This window comes from Protopterus annectens, chromosome 12.part0, assembly GCF_019279795.1.
Source record: "Protopterus annectens isolate FY-2018-M chromosome 12.part0, PAN1.0, whole genome shotgun sequence".
NCBI lineage: Eukaryota > Metazoa > Chordata > Ceratodontiformes > Protopteridae > Protopterus > Protopterus annectens.
The window spans coordinates 852953539-852967596 of NC_056746.1; positions in this window are offsets into that span (position 1 = coordinate 852953539).

A 14058-nucleotide genomic window follows, 5' to 3' on the forward strand; every position below is an offset into this window, starting at 1 on the left:
TGTAAGTAATATTCTGAAATGGGCATAGCTGACGCCCATACCTCTCAACCCCTAAGAGCAAATCCACTGGACAGGACATAAACCATTGGGGGAACAAATAGGGACCATACCTCTGAACTGTCCCCGATTTTCAGGGATGTCCCCGATTTTGACTCAATTTCTAACTATGTCCCACTTAATCCCTCCTAAAACTAGTGACTTTTGGAGGAAAGGTGGTGAATTACACGTAATGAATAATGACAACAATTAGGAGTTATAAACATCATTTACCTCAGACAATGTGTATGAATTCATATGCTCTGAGTCTGTCAATGTGTCAGGTTAATGGCACTAATAATTTAAATGTGTCTCTGATGTTGTTATGACGTGTCCCTGATTCAGCTGGTATTTTTCTCCAGTCGTATGAGTGGTCTGATAGGGACAGAAAGCACATATTCCTCTGACAACCTTAGAAAGATGATAGAATATTAGGTATGCAGTAGCATGACTCAGCTGAAGGATGTGGGTTCCAAAACCCAATTACTTGTTTGTACTGAAGAGTATCAGTTCCCAAGTATTAGTCAGTTCCCATGTATTAGCCAGACAGGTGCAGATTGTAAGAGGAACACACCAATAATATGAATCAAACTCTGGACAGGCCGCAGCTTCTGTACAGTGGAATGGCATGCTTTCGCCTAATGGGCAGCCATTCCCGATACTGTAGGCATGTAATCCAATGTAATAGGCATCACAAGGTAATATCGCAATCCTAACTCCCACCCAGGGGTGTGAGTGGAAGATGCAAACACCAAATGCAGTGCATTTGCAAGTGCAGGAGCAAGTGGGTGTAAGCCTGTTTGGCTGCCAGTATGCAAGTATTACACTGGTGAAGCAATGTAGAGGCTAACTGAGTGTAAGAAACTGTAACCAGAGGTTAGCATTGCTTAGCTCCGTGCAAACCCACACACACCCACTCACAACTGCTTTAATTTGCCTTAATCACTCCGTATCAAACGGCCTCTGCAAGGCTCAAAACCAGGACCCTGCACACACAGCTATTGTGATTTACCACTAAGCCATGGCAGATATACAGACATTGAATCTTATCACAAACATATCATCCAGCGCAGTCATTCAGCAGTATAGGAAATGTATTCCATCATGTAGATGTATGTGTGTGTGTGTTTATGTCCATATATAGATACATACATACATATATATATATATATATATATATATATATATATATATATATATATATATCAAGAACATCCCATGTGACAACAAAGCATTACAAAGGAATGAAAAGGGAAACACCAGCAATGCCTGTATTATGTAGTGGTGTTGTCCAATGTAATATCAAAGACTCCCTCAGACAGACATGTGTCCTTAATACATGCAAACATTTTTACATTGGCCAAATACATCACTCTGTGCATTTTATTTACATTAATACAACAGTTCCTGTCCAATCATTATGTGAGAACAGTACTCTTGCAAGGTGCTGTGTGCAACATCATCATCATGAAAAAGGTAAATGGGGTAACCATAGAGGGACCGGTAGTGTTGTGTGTATAATGGGGTCATCTGCATCACATGTACCTCTAATCTTTAGGAGTCATGTGCATACTAGGATCATGTGCCTGAGAGACAGGGGTGAGGACAACTGGAGTATGTTGTGATGCATATTAAAAGGGTTACATGTGTCCAGTGGACACGTGTGTGAAATGGACAGCTATGAATGGGGCAAATGTTGTTCTAGGAACCGATTGGCCTTTTGTTTTCATAGGATGAGAGTGGGATGTGGGGGGAGGAGAGCAGGTATGCTCATGGAGAATAGGTTGGGTAGTATGACAGACAAGACAGCATACAGGGTTGGTATATGACACGTGGGGGATACACCTTGGATGGGGAGGGGTGTTCGGCAGTCACAAGCCCATGAGCCCCAGATGGAAACAGTGGGACGGAGGTCCCCAGCCATGGGCAGCCACCATTGCACCAAAACAGTCGCAAAGTTGGCAGTGCTGGGGGCTGTCTAGGAGGGGCAGGCTCACCCTGTAAATGTGACATGCTGCCATCGAGCTGGCGTATCTGGCCTCAAAACCCCTTATTGAGCCCCCTACACATCACGTCTGGGACTGTACGACAGCGGGCATGTTCCTGTCTGGACCTGCTCCCATTGGGGATAAGACCCATCCTCAGTGGCGGTTCCACCAGAAGGTGGTGCAGAGCCAACAGAGGTGGAGGTACAAGGCTGGGCCCCAGATGTGTTGGTGCCCAGTGCCATGGCCAGCTGAAGTGGGACAGGAGGTTCTGCCAGGACCTCCAAACCCATACAGCCTATGGTGTTGCAGTTTAAGCACAGATATGGCTTAGTAATAGTGAACAGCATTCAGGATTACTTATAATAGCATGCATAGATATGACCATCAACCCAGCACCACAGATGGTATACATTTGCAGAGGGAGCACAACACATGCATATATACTGCATGACATCTGTACAAAGTGTAGAACACTTGTGAATGCAGCTATGAACAGTGGTCCATTATTGACATATCACTGAGAACAATCCACACAACAAAGAAGAAATGCACAACTATACTTCACAAAAATGAATGGCAGGTACCAACTCCATACTGTAGTTAGTTGAGACACAAGTTTTAATACAGAGCAGTTGTAAAAACCTCTAGAAGCAGTTCAAGACAAAGGAATCCAAAAGTAAAATTAAGCGCTTTTCGTCTGGATGTTATCCAGACTTCTTCAGATAACTATTCTAGTTAAAAAAACTATTTAAAAAGCCCTCGTCAGATGACAAAATCAAATGGGCATTACTACTTTCATTCAGTTTATTTAAAAACACATATTTCAAGCTCATAATCTTTCTTCCTCACCATACAAAAATGCATAAACGTAATTTCACACTTATAATAATTCATCAATTCTTACTTAAATAAGTAAGACAAACAAGGTAATAAAAATACACAAATAAAAAAGTAAATAAATACACTAATAAACGCCAAACTGCAGGTCGACCCTAGTGGCTGGAAAGCCTCATAATACACATATTTCCATTTTACTAACCACATTAATGTCATATACTCCATCGTATTCGTTAATATAATGAACTCAAATGTTACCTCAAACTACATCACTACAAGGTAACCATTACAGTACGCTTAAACCCACTGTTCTGGTTGTAACAGTACCTACTAATACATAGGTTTGTTGAACCCATATAACTAACAACAAGGCAATTTTTTTTAAATAATAAATAATATAATAATATAGCACAATAATAAAAAGGCAAATAATAAAATTAACAATGACCACATATCTACTCCTGTCAACTAGTTGTTTAAATAAAGAAACCATGTATATCAAACAGCACCAAAAGGAATCTATAATGTCTGGGCTGTTAAATCCAAACATGGATACTCAATTGATTCATGTACCTTAGTCGATAATTATTAACAAATAATAGTAAATACATGACATAACTATTTTGAATTTAATTCACAGCTTTAATCAAAAAGTCCTGAAAGGGTTTCATAACCCTTAATAAGTCTTGTCTCTCTACACCTACCTAAATAAAAATAAATATCAATTTTACGGAGATAACACTATCGAAGTGTATATGTATATTATTCTCCCTAATTTACTTTAATAAAATTTTTAGTTTCAATAAGCATGCTATAGAGTAGGTTTCATTTAAACCCGGGTAGTTACAGACGACAAGTTTAAGCTGCCAACTCAACTCACTTTTTTCAATCAGTAACTTGACCACATTCTTTTCAGATAACCTTTTGATATCCTGTGATACTATTTGGGTTATCACTTTGAATTTGAAATAATGATCCTTGTTAGTTTCACAATGTCTAGCTAGAGCATTATCCATTTTATGCTTCTGGATAGCATAATTATGGTTGTATATCCTTTCTCATAGTCGGTTTTACCGACGAAGAAAGCTGGACACCCTTGGCACTGCGCCAAGCAAACTACTGATTTACTATTACAGTTCAACTTATCTTTAACGTAATAAGTGCTGTTCCTAATCCAAAATCAATTTCCTACATCAATATATCTACAATAGCGACATGCATCACATCTGTACATGCCCGCATTCATCTTTTTTGGCTTTGATGGTAATTCCAGTAAGCTTTTTAAATTCAGACCCCTCCTGTAGCTAATATTGGGATGGTCACCTATTTTGTTGTAAATTTCCTTATCCACAGACATTAGGGGCCAGAATTTCCTAATTATTTTTTTTAATTTCTTCCGCTACTGGACTAAATGTTATTATTAATGTAAGCGAATAAGTATTCATAGGATTTCTCCTTAAACCACTGTTACTTAATTCAATATTTTGTTGTTGCTGAATAATTGTTTCTACCATTAATAGCTTGCTTACAAGGTGTTTACTTAAAATAGGTTTGCAAATACCCTCATTTCTTTTTGATTGCACTTCATTAATAACCCTGGATAAAAGGCTATTAGGATAACCCCTGTGCAAAAACATGTTTCTTAACTTTTCGCACTCTTCCCTGAAATCATCCTCTAAGGTCATCATCCTTGCAGCTCTTACTAGCTGTCCCTTCACGACCAATTTTTTTCTGGTGCAGGGGGGTGGGAACTAGTATAGTGCAAAAATGAATCCTATAAATCCTAGCTATATATCTTTGTTCCATAGTGTTCTTCTCAAGTTCCACATCCAAATAGTGGATTTTATGTTCCTGGAATTTCATCATGAATCTCAAAAACATGACTGTACTATTAAAAAAATCCACCAATTTTTTAACTATGTGAAAATCACCATCCACTATTAGGAAGATGTCATCCAAAAATCTTGTGTAGAACACTATTCTTTCCATCCACATACTGTTGAAACAAATTTTTTTCCCAGTATGCCATCACCAGGTTCGCAAATCTAGCTCCACATGGGGAACCCATAGCAACCCCAATTTTTTGGAGATAGAACTTATCAAAGGTAATAAAATTGTTCTTTAAAATAATACCCAAACGTTCCTCCACTAATTTCAAATCATTATCGGTTGCACCTTTAGATCTAATAAAGTCTATCACCCATTCAATACCCATATCTTGTGGGATGGATGAATAAAGATCACAGACATCCACTGTAAGGAAATTCAGCTCTTCCCTCAACTCTATAGTATTGATTTTTTCTAGGAAGGACCACGAATCCTTACAAATTTGCTTTTCTTTGTCCACAAATTTTTTAAGTATTGTGTCTATGACATTTGCACAAGGATATGTGATAGATTGCCTTGCAACCACCAATGCTCTCATTGGTAGGTCCTGAGTCCCCTTGTGGATTTTAGGTATTCCGAATACATGGGGAAGTCTTGGTGATAGTATTGTAAGGTAGTTACTAAGCTGGACATCAGTTATCCCATCTATAAACAAATCATTGATAAACATTCTAATCTTATTACATGCAATGTTCAATTTGTTCAAACTTACTACCTCATATGTGTCTTTTTCTAAATGTTCTGTCATTTTCTTTACATAATGTTCAGAATTCATCACCACTAGGCCACCCCCTTTATCCGGTTTCATAAACCGAATGGGAAGGCTCCGGAAAGATCCTAATAAGAACCTTTCTTCAACAGACACATTCTGCTCCTTAAAATTCCTTTTCTTCTTGTTATTGTTTAACAAAAGTTCCCTAAATTCATGTTAACATAATAATTCAAACATGCTAATCAACGTATTTACTGGTGGATTAAAGGTACTGGTGACTCTAAGTTCATCTTGCCTGAATGCTGAATTACCCAGCAATTTGACCAAATTTAGCTTCCGTATAAATAACTTAAAGTTGATTAACAAATCAGCCAAATCATAATTGTTTGTCGGCACAAATGTCAAGCCCTTAGAAAATAGCTCAACAAGGTCATTGTCAATGTCATACTCTGTGTAGTTGTAGATGTTAAAATCACCTTCTTTATTAACTACAAGTCTACAGTGGTATGATACTTCTGGTCTAGTCAATGAGTTATCATCTATATTCAGTTCCTCTTGTTGCTGCGAGTATTGTAAATCCTTTTGGGGTAATATGCATTTGAGGACCATTTGTTCCCCCTCCCACCTCTGTAGTTTTTTGTTGTTGGGGTTGGGGTTGTTGTTGTGGATAACCATCCCTTTCATTAGGGTTAGTCTGGAAGTTATCCAAGTCCACACCTGCGTTAATATAATTACCACTATCATTACCATTTTGACCTGGGTTCAAGTTAGTCCTTGACGTTGATGGTGTTTCTTGATCATAGGGTACTGTTGGACTAGAAGGTGCTACTTGGTTCAGCCTCCCCTGAGGGTGTACTGGCCCTTGCGAAGTTGGTGGTTTTGGGTAAGCAGTATGCTCTCCGTACACCTTTGTCCCTCTGTAGTTTCTTTATTTTTGTTATTTTAAGCCTTTCAAGTTGTTGTGCTATGCTAGTAAAAATACAATTGTAGTCATACTGGTAATGACTAAATGTAATGTCAGCCTTAATGTCGACTTCCAACAATAAGATATCATTAGCCAAGTTGTTAATTAATTTTTGGTAATGTTTTGACATGCATTTAAGTAGTTCCAACCCTTGGTTGTTAAATAGTACCACAAGTTCTTTATGGAATTCTGACCCTGGTTCTAGGCCTGTTGGGTATTGCCACTACCTCAAACCCTTTGGTACTATTTTCTCTTTAATGCATTTGTCAAAATAATTGAGTTCTAACTGGAGTTTCTTAACTTTTAAACGTTTAATATCAAACAATTTCAGTTTTTCACTGATACTCACGTTTGTCTCATTTTGGGCTTCTAAGTTAAAATGTTCTTGTTGATTATCCAGGTTTAGTTCATTACTCAACCAATTTGTAATGTCCTGTGTGATAGTTAAGCCTGGAATTAGAAGTCCATTGTTTGGTGTAATAGATTGTCTCTGGTTAGCCGTAATCACCACATTATTAGCTCCGACTGCACTATTATGCTGTATACCCACTCATTGCTCCTGTTCAGCCTCTACCGAACAAGAAGTCAAAGAATTTGTTGTTCTTACAGCATTCAAAGTGCCAGAGCTCCGTGCATTAATGCCAGAAAACTGGTCGACCTCTGCAGATAAGCGTTCCAACCGCTCATTCATAAGTTCAATTAGTTGGGTCAAATTACCTCCCCTCCATCTCCTCACCTTGAGTTAGCATCTCCACGCTCATAGTGTGGCAGAAGGTTCCTGTTGCAAAACTCAATCCACACAACAAAGAAGAAATGCACAACTATACTTCACAAAAATGAATGACAGGTACCAACTCCACACTGTAGTTAGTTGAGACACAAGTTTTAATACGAAGCAGTTGTAAAAATCTCTGCAAGAAGTTCAAGACACAGGAAACCAAAAGTAAAATTAAGCGCTTTTCATCTGGATGTTATCCAAACTTCTTCAGATAACTATTCTAGTTAAAAAACCTGTTTAAAAAGCCCTCGTCAGATGAAGAAATCAAATGGGTGTTACTGTTTTCATTCAGCTTATTTAAAAACACATACACATATTTCAAGCTCATAATCTTTCTTCCCAGATCTGCTGGTGCCCGGTGCCATGGCCAGCTGAAGTGGAACAGGAGATTCTGCCGGGACCTCCAAACACATACAGCCTATGGTGTTGCAGTTTAAACACAGATATGGCTTAGTAATAGTCAACAGCATTCAGGATTACTTATAACAACATGCATAGATATGACCATCAGCCCAACACTACAGATGGTATACATTTGCAGAGGGAGCACAACACATGCATATATACTGCATGACATCTGCACAAAGTGTAGAAGACTTGTGAATGTAGCTATGAATAGTGGCCCATTATTGACATGTCACTGAGAACCCCAGACAGTGTCTGTCATACCACTGTTTCATGTGACATATGTCCGATCAGGGATGCGATGGCAGTAACTCATCACTATCACCATGTACTGACTGCAGTCCTCACACTATGCTCCTGCAGTTCACAGATGTGTGTTCGGTGAGTAACACAGGAAACAAATGGTTCCACACACTGACCAGTCCACAGATGGCCCTACAGATGGGGGTCCCTCACAAACAGAGCACTGTCTTGGCAGTTTTAAAACATGCAGAATAGCCATTACCACACACAACTTGTTAAACTGGCAGTAGTCTCAATGAAGCATAGCTACACTTGCTGCTGTAGTCATGTCTGGCACATCACCCTCCTGTCTTTTGGCTATTTCCCACTGTGTATGTTGTCTGAGGAACATCCAGATATCATCTGAGATGCCATTTACCAAACACCAGATCCAGGTACCACTCACAGCAACTGTCATGGGCAAACACCAGCATGATGTTCCTAGATATTGTACTGTGTTTCCATGCAATTGGCTATGGGAATATCATCACAGCTGTTCCACATGCAATCAGCTAGAGGAGGACTGCAATAGGTGCAGGGGCCATCACCTGATCATGACCATCACTTACGAAACACAAGCTGCTGCTGAGCAGGTGTACAACTCCACATCCACCAGAGAGTGTGTGGGAGGGACAGACAGAGGCAAAGTACATCAGAGAAGGGCTTGGAGACTAAAATCTAAGCATCGTCTGTCACACACCTACCAGTACAGGGGTTCAAACCCCTGACTGACTAGTCATTACAAGTGTGCAAGCAGTTACTCCATGTGCCACAAAGCTGACATGTTAGTGTGCTGTAAGAACATATATGTGTGCTGGTGAGCGGCATCTGCAACAGAGATATAGTAGACATACATTAGGTGCAGCACACATGGCTGTCCACATGAACGGATGTCATTGTCAACACAACCACACTCTCTAATGGACTCACATTGACACACTTTGCCAGGCCCACAAATACACTTCCTAACTACTTATTTTGCCACAATGCAGTAATGCACAGGTACTACATGCACTACAGGGGATATCTGGAGGTTCTATGGGCTAGGGCATGTGAACGTGTCTGACATCAGTTGGTATGTCAATGGGAGTTATACTGGGTGAGACTGTGGTTGGGAGCATCACACCCCACATACAGACACAAGGTGCCAGTACTGACATTCATGTGTGCATTGCTTCATGGGTGTGTAGTGGTTGGCTGTGCAAGATGGCTGTACAAGGCTGGGTGAGGGGTAATCCTTGGCATCATGCCACCCGACAATGGTGTGCAGTGTGGTACAGGGGTGTAGTGTCTGCAATGTCCCACACAGATGGGTATTGTATGAACTGTCCTGATATCCTGGTTACCATTATATATGGCCATAGTTTTGCAATGCATGGCATGTCTGTGTTTGATAGTCCTTGACATGGACATTGCCTGAGATGTGCACGTCCCACAATAATGTACAGTGACATGTACAAGTGTACCTGGTTTGGCTGACACATGTTGTGTACACAGACTGTTATCCTCAGATATGCCAATACTGGCCTGGTGTGGCAGGACCTGCTTATAGAAAGCAGGTTTACCCTGCACCTGCATTGATAGCATGATACAGGTATTCCCTGGTGTCAGTGGCATCGGTCCATACAGGGCACATGTGTAAGGCATTGTATGGCCTCTGTGGATCACATTTGATGGCACCACATATGTTACAGGCATCCAGTGGGGAACATAGTGAAGGCACATTGTCCACAATTATGTGCATATTGTACTGCTGTACAGGGTGTCATGCCCTCTGCAACCCACTGCAGTCACACAATGCCTACTATCTGTCATCAATGCAGTGTACTAGCAACATAGCGGGATATTCTAGGCAAGTGTGTTTGTGTATGACACATGGGTTCAGAATGTATTCCAGGTAACAGTAGGGTTGCTTTGTTCACCAGGCCTTTTGCCAGATGTAGGGGTATGGCTTTCCAACACAGTCCCTTGGCTGACTGACATCTGTACTCCTTGTGAGGTGGACATTGTGACATATAATACGGACACCATATAGGAAAACTACAAAATCCACTCCCCAACATGTCCAGTGGTTAGACACTCACAGCCACCTCCACACAGGCTCTGACTGTCAAACACACACAACTGCCATGTCTTGGAATAGACCTCTACCTAACTAGTGTATTACACTACAGCATTACACAGTTACAGTATGCGCTACAGACATTATTGGGTTACAGCAGTCCCAGAGGTGTATTACTAGGTGGGTGACAACAGCAGAATTGCCAAAGATGGTTATGTGAATTGTAAAGAGTGTGCATACTCTAAAAAGCACTGTTCCGTTCTCGGGCAGACAGAGAGTGACACACAGGTGGCCTCTCTTGGCATAGAACCCCTACCTACCTAGTTTATCACACTACAACATTATGCAGTTACAGCATGCACTATGGAGATTATTGGATTACAGTAGTCCCAGAGGTGTATTTCTTGGTGGGCGACATCAGCAGGATTGCCAAAGATGGGTATGTGAATTGTAAAGAGTGTGCATAATCTAAAAGGCATTGTTAATTTCTCAGGCAGACACACACAGTTGGCTTCTCTTGGAACAGAACCCCTACCTAAACACTACAGCAACACGCAGTTATAGCACTCACTATGGAGAATACTAGGTTACAGCAATCCCAGAGGTGTATTTCTAGGTGGGTGACATCAGCAGGATTGCCAAAGATGGGTATGTGAATTGCAAAGAGTGTGCATACTCTAAAAGCATCGTTTCTTTCTCAGGCAGACAGAGAGGCCCTCAAAATAACCCAACAGCCCTTGAACTTGGGACCATGAGCACTACAGTCACCGACTTTACCACTAAGGCATCTGAGATATATACAAATGTTATGGTGTTTAGAATATACATTGTACGACAGACATTCCTCACTACTGAAAACAAATGTGACAGTCAGTTGGTGTACATATGTCTGATACATGTTAATGTTCATATGTTTGTGAAATTAGGTGATGCAATGTAACATGACAGGGTGTATTATGAATGAGAGAGGTTCTTGCTTTGTGTCCTTTTTATATTGTCTCCATATTCCATGTATACCCCTCCAGTTCACTTATTGGACATCCGACCCAGGCCCTCCTTGATGCATGATTGCATTACCCATCATTCCTCCCCCACCCCAATCTTCACTTACACAACAACCACCCCTTCTATGGTGAATTAGGTTAATATTGTTATAATACCAGAGCTGCATGTGTTTTGTGCACACTCCAATTCCTTTGGAGTGCTTCTGTGTCACAAAGTGTGTTCATAGATGTTTATATATATGACTATTGATGTAACTGTATAATATATATATATATATATATATATATATATATATATATATATATATATATATATATATATATATATATATATATGTGTGTGTGTGTGTGTGTGTGTGTGTGTGTGTGTGTGTGTGCAGACATCACTGACATGACATGTGTGTATGTATATATATATATATATATATATATATATATATATATTTAGTATTAATTTGTAACAGTAATACATATGTAGACTGGAATGTGTTGGTTCACAAACTACAGTACATTACAATGTACTGTACATATGTACACAAAGTGACTGTCCCATTTGTGATCATTACAGTGAAATGCATATGATATAAGGTAAGACACTGAAACATGTATACACCTCGGATGGCTTGGTGGTAAGTCCCATGACTATAGTGTGACTGGTCCAGGGTTCAACACCTGCAATGCTTTTTACTCCAGAATAAGGTTCATTTAAACAGTTGTAAGCATGTTTAAAAGTGTTTGTGTGACATTATAGCAGCGGTTAAACACAGTTAAACAAACTTTGTAACGTATAACCTGTGCGTGCAAACATGGCCACATCTGCTAACTACTCATGATATATACATGTCAGTGAAGTAACATCTCACTATGTGCTGAAATAACATTACATTCTCTGTTGACTGTACTCTCCAGTGCACATGGGTTTATATGGGTGTTTCGAATGTTTATTATACAGACAATTGCTACCTATATATGCAAGCTGTGGTTAAGGTATACTTTTGAATATGATAAACATCCTTGCCTTTATCGGGATTGGAACCTCAAATGCACAGATACTATGCAGATGCTGTAACCATTACACTGTTGACATTAACGTTGCTTCCACCTATTTCCTATTTAGATGATTTCTACGTGTAAGCTAGGCTAAGCAAAGGGTGGAGGCCCCCAAACTCAGCTTCATGTACTCTTGAAATAACATATAACAAATTTACTGTGAGACAATACATTACATTCCTAACTACATTAGGCATAACTCCTCACTGACACACTTCAAGGGAAACCTTGTTGTGTGAATGGGTAACAGAATATACACCCCTGGGATCATGTGTCCCAGAACCATACAGCCAGGGGGTGGGGGAGCCTGTCCAGTTTGATAGCTGTGAGACCTGTTGGGGGAATTGAATGGTGTTGAAATGTCACATTAACATGCCCTCTTTAGATCAATAAGTGCCCCTATCACCCTCCACAACTCCAGTCTTCAACAGCTTCCAGAAACTCTGCCTGGAATTGCTTCATTTGCTATGCTTGATAGAGGCTCAGTTACTTCATCAATGGTGCAGGGAAAGCCAACACACTGTAGCTATGCTTCTAATTGCCCTTGGGCAGATAGGTAGTAGGCTATCTGTGAACCTCTAAAGTGCAGGCCATCACAGCCATAATATGTGAATAAACAGACCTTCAGATCACAATATACAGTGAGAAATCACCATGTAGTCAGGAAACAGTTAAGTACAGCAAGAACATACAGAACACTGATACTTAGTCAATCCAAAAGCCTATCTTGGAAGCTAGAAGACTTGTATAAGTTTAAGGCTTTCTACTGCTTACCAGTATGTTACCTACAGGAGAGATGAAAAACAAGCACAGATGGGGAACATGCATGCAACTATACCATACCAGCCTATGTGTCAGCCTTAGGCTTTGGAATACTGGCCAAGGCTATTGGCGCCCCCATGGTGCCTTATTTAGGAGAGTCTTGAAGGTGAATACCAGCTCCATAAACACAACAATAGCAGATTCAATGAAGGTTATGTTACTCAACACCAGGGGTTGTGATCAAACATGCTTGCACTCACAGCACTCCTCAGGATGGACAACATCAACATCTGTGCAGTAACTGAGATCTGTCTTAAAGCTCCTTAGAGCATACCAGCACTACCAGACTACAGCTCATACCACACATTTCAGCCACAGAACATGGACTGACAGACATGGAGGGGCTGTATCCATATTCATCAGGGATACCTACACCTCCAGGTTAGTGTGGCAGCATGATACCTCTGAGATCATCCATGTGCAGCTAAAATCAGCCACAACTGCAGTGTAAACTGTGGCCTGTTACAGATCACCCTCCATGACCCAGGACCACCACTCTACCTACCTGGAGACAGTGGAGAACATGACAGTCCTAATGCACACCCTGGCATTGGTCAATGTCAACTACCATACCATTAACTGGGAAACTTACTCCAGTACTCACTTCCAGGCCCAGTGCTTCCTGGAATTTATCACCTCATATGCCCTGTATCAGGTGGTAACCTCCCTAACGTGGGGTAGAAACTACTAGAAGTGGTCATCAACAACATGGGCAACAGGTGCACCACAGCGGAGGTTAACCGGTCACTGGTTAGATCTGGCCATGAACTATTCACTGTTTACACACCCAAGCCTCTCCCCCACCCACAGATACCACAGTGTATACTTTTCCTACAGCTAAATTTACACTACTAGTGACAGGGGTGGGGAGTTTCACAGCCCCCATGCTAAGTGGAAACACTGCTCAAGATACTGACAGATTTACAAATGCAGTCTATAAGCACCTACATGGATGTATGGATTGTGCCATCACTGGTAAACCAAGACTCACTCCTCCTAGACAAGGACTCTGGTCTGGTGGACCTCTGCAATAAACAGGCTATACTACAGACATAGGACAGTGTTCCAGACAAACAGCAAATCTCACGAAGGGCAGACATCCGTGACCACTATTAGTATGATACGTAGGTCCCTCATGACATCATCCAAGGCAAACATCAGCAGGAGAATATGCAAGGATTTGAAAGATAACCACAAAGCCTTATTTGGCTATGTCAGGGATCTAAGTGGT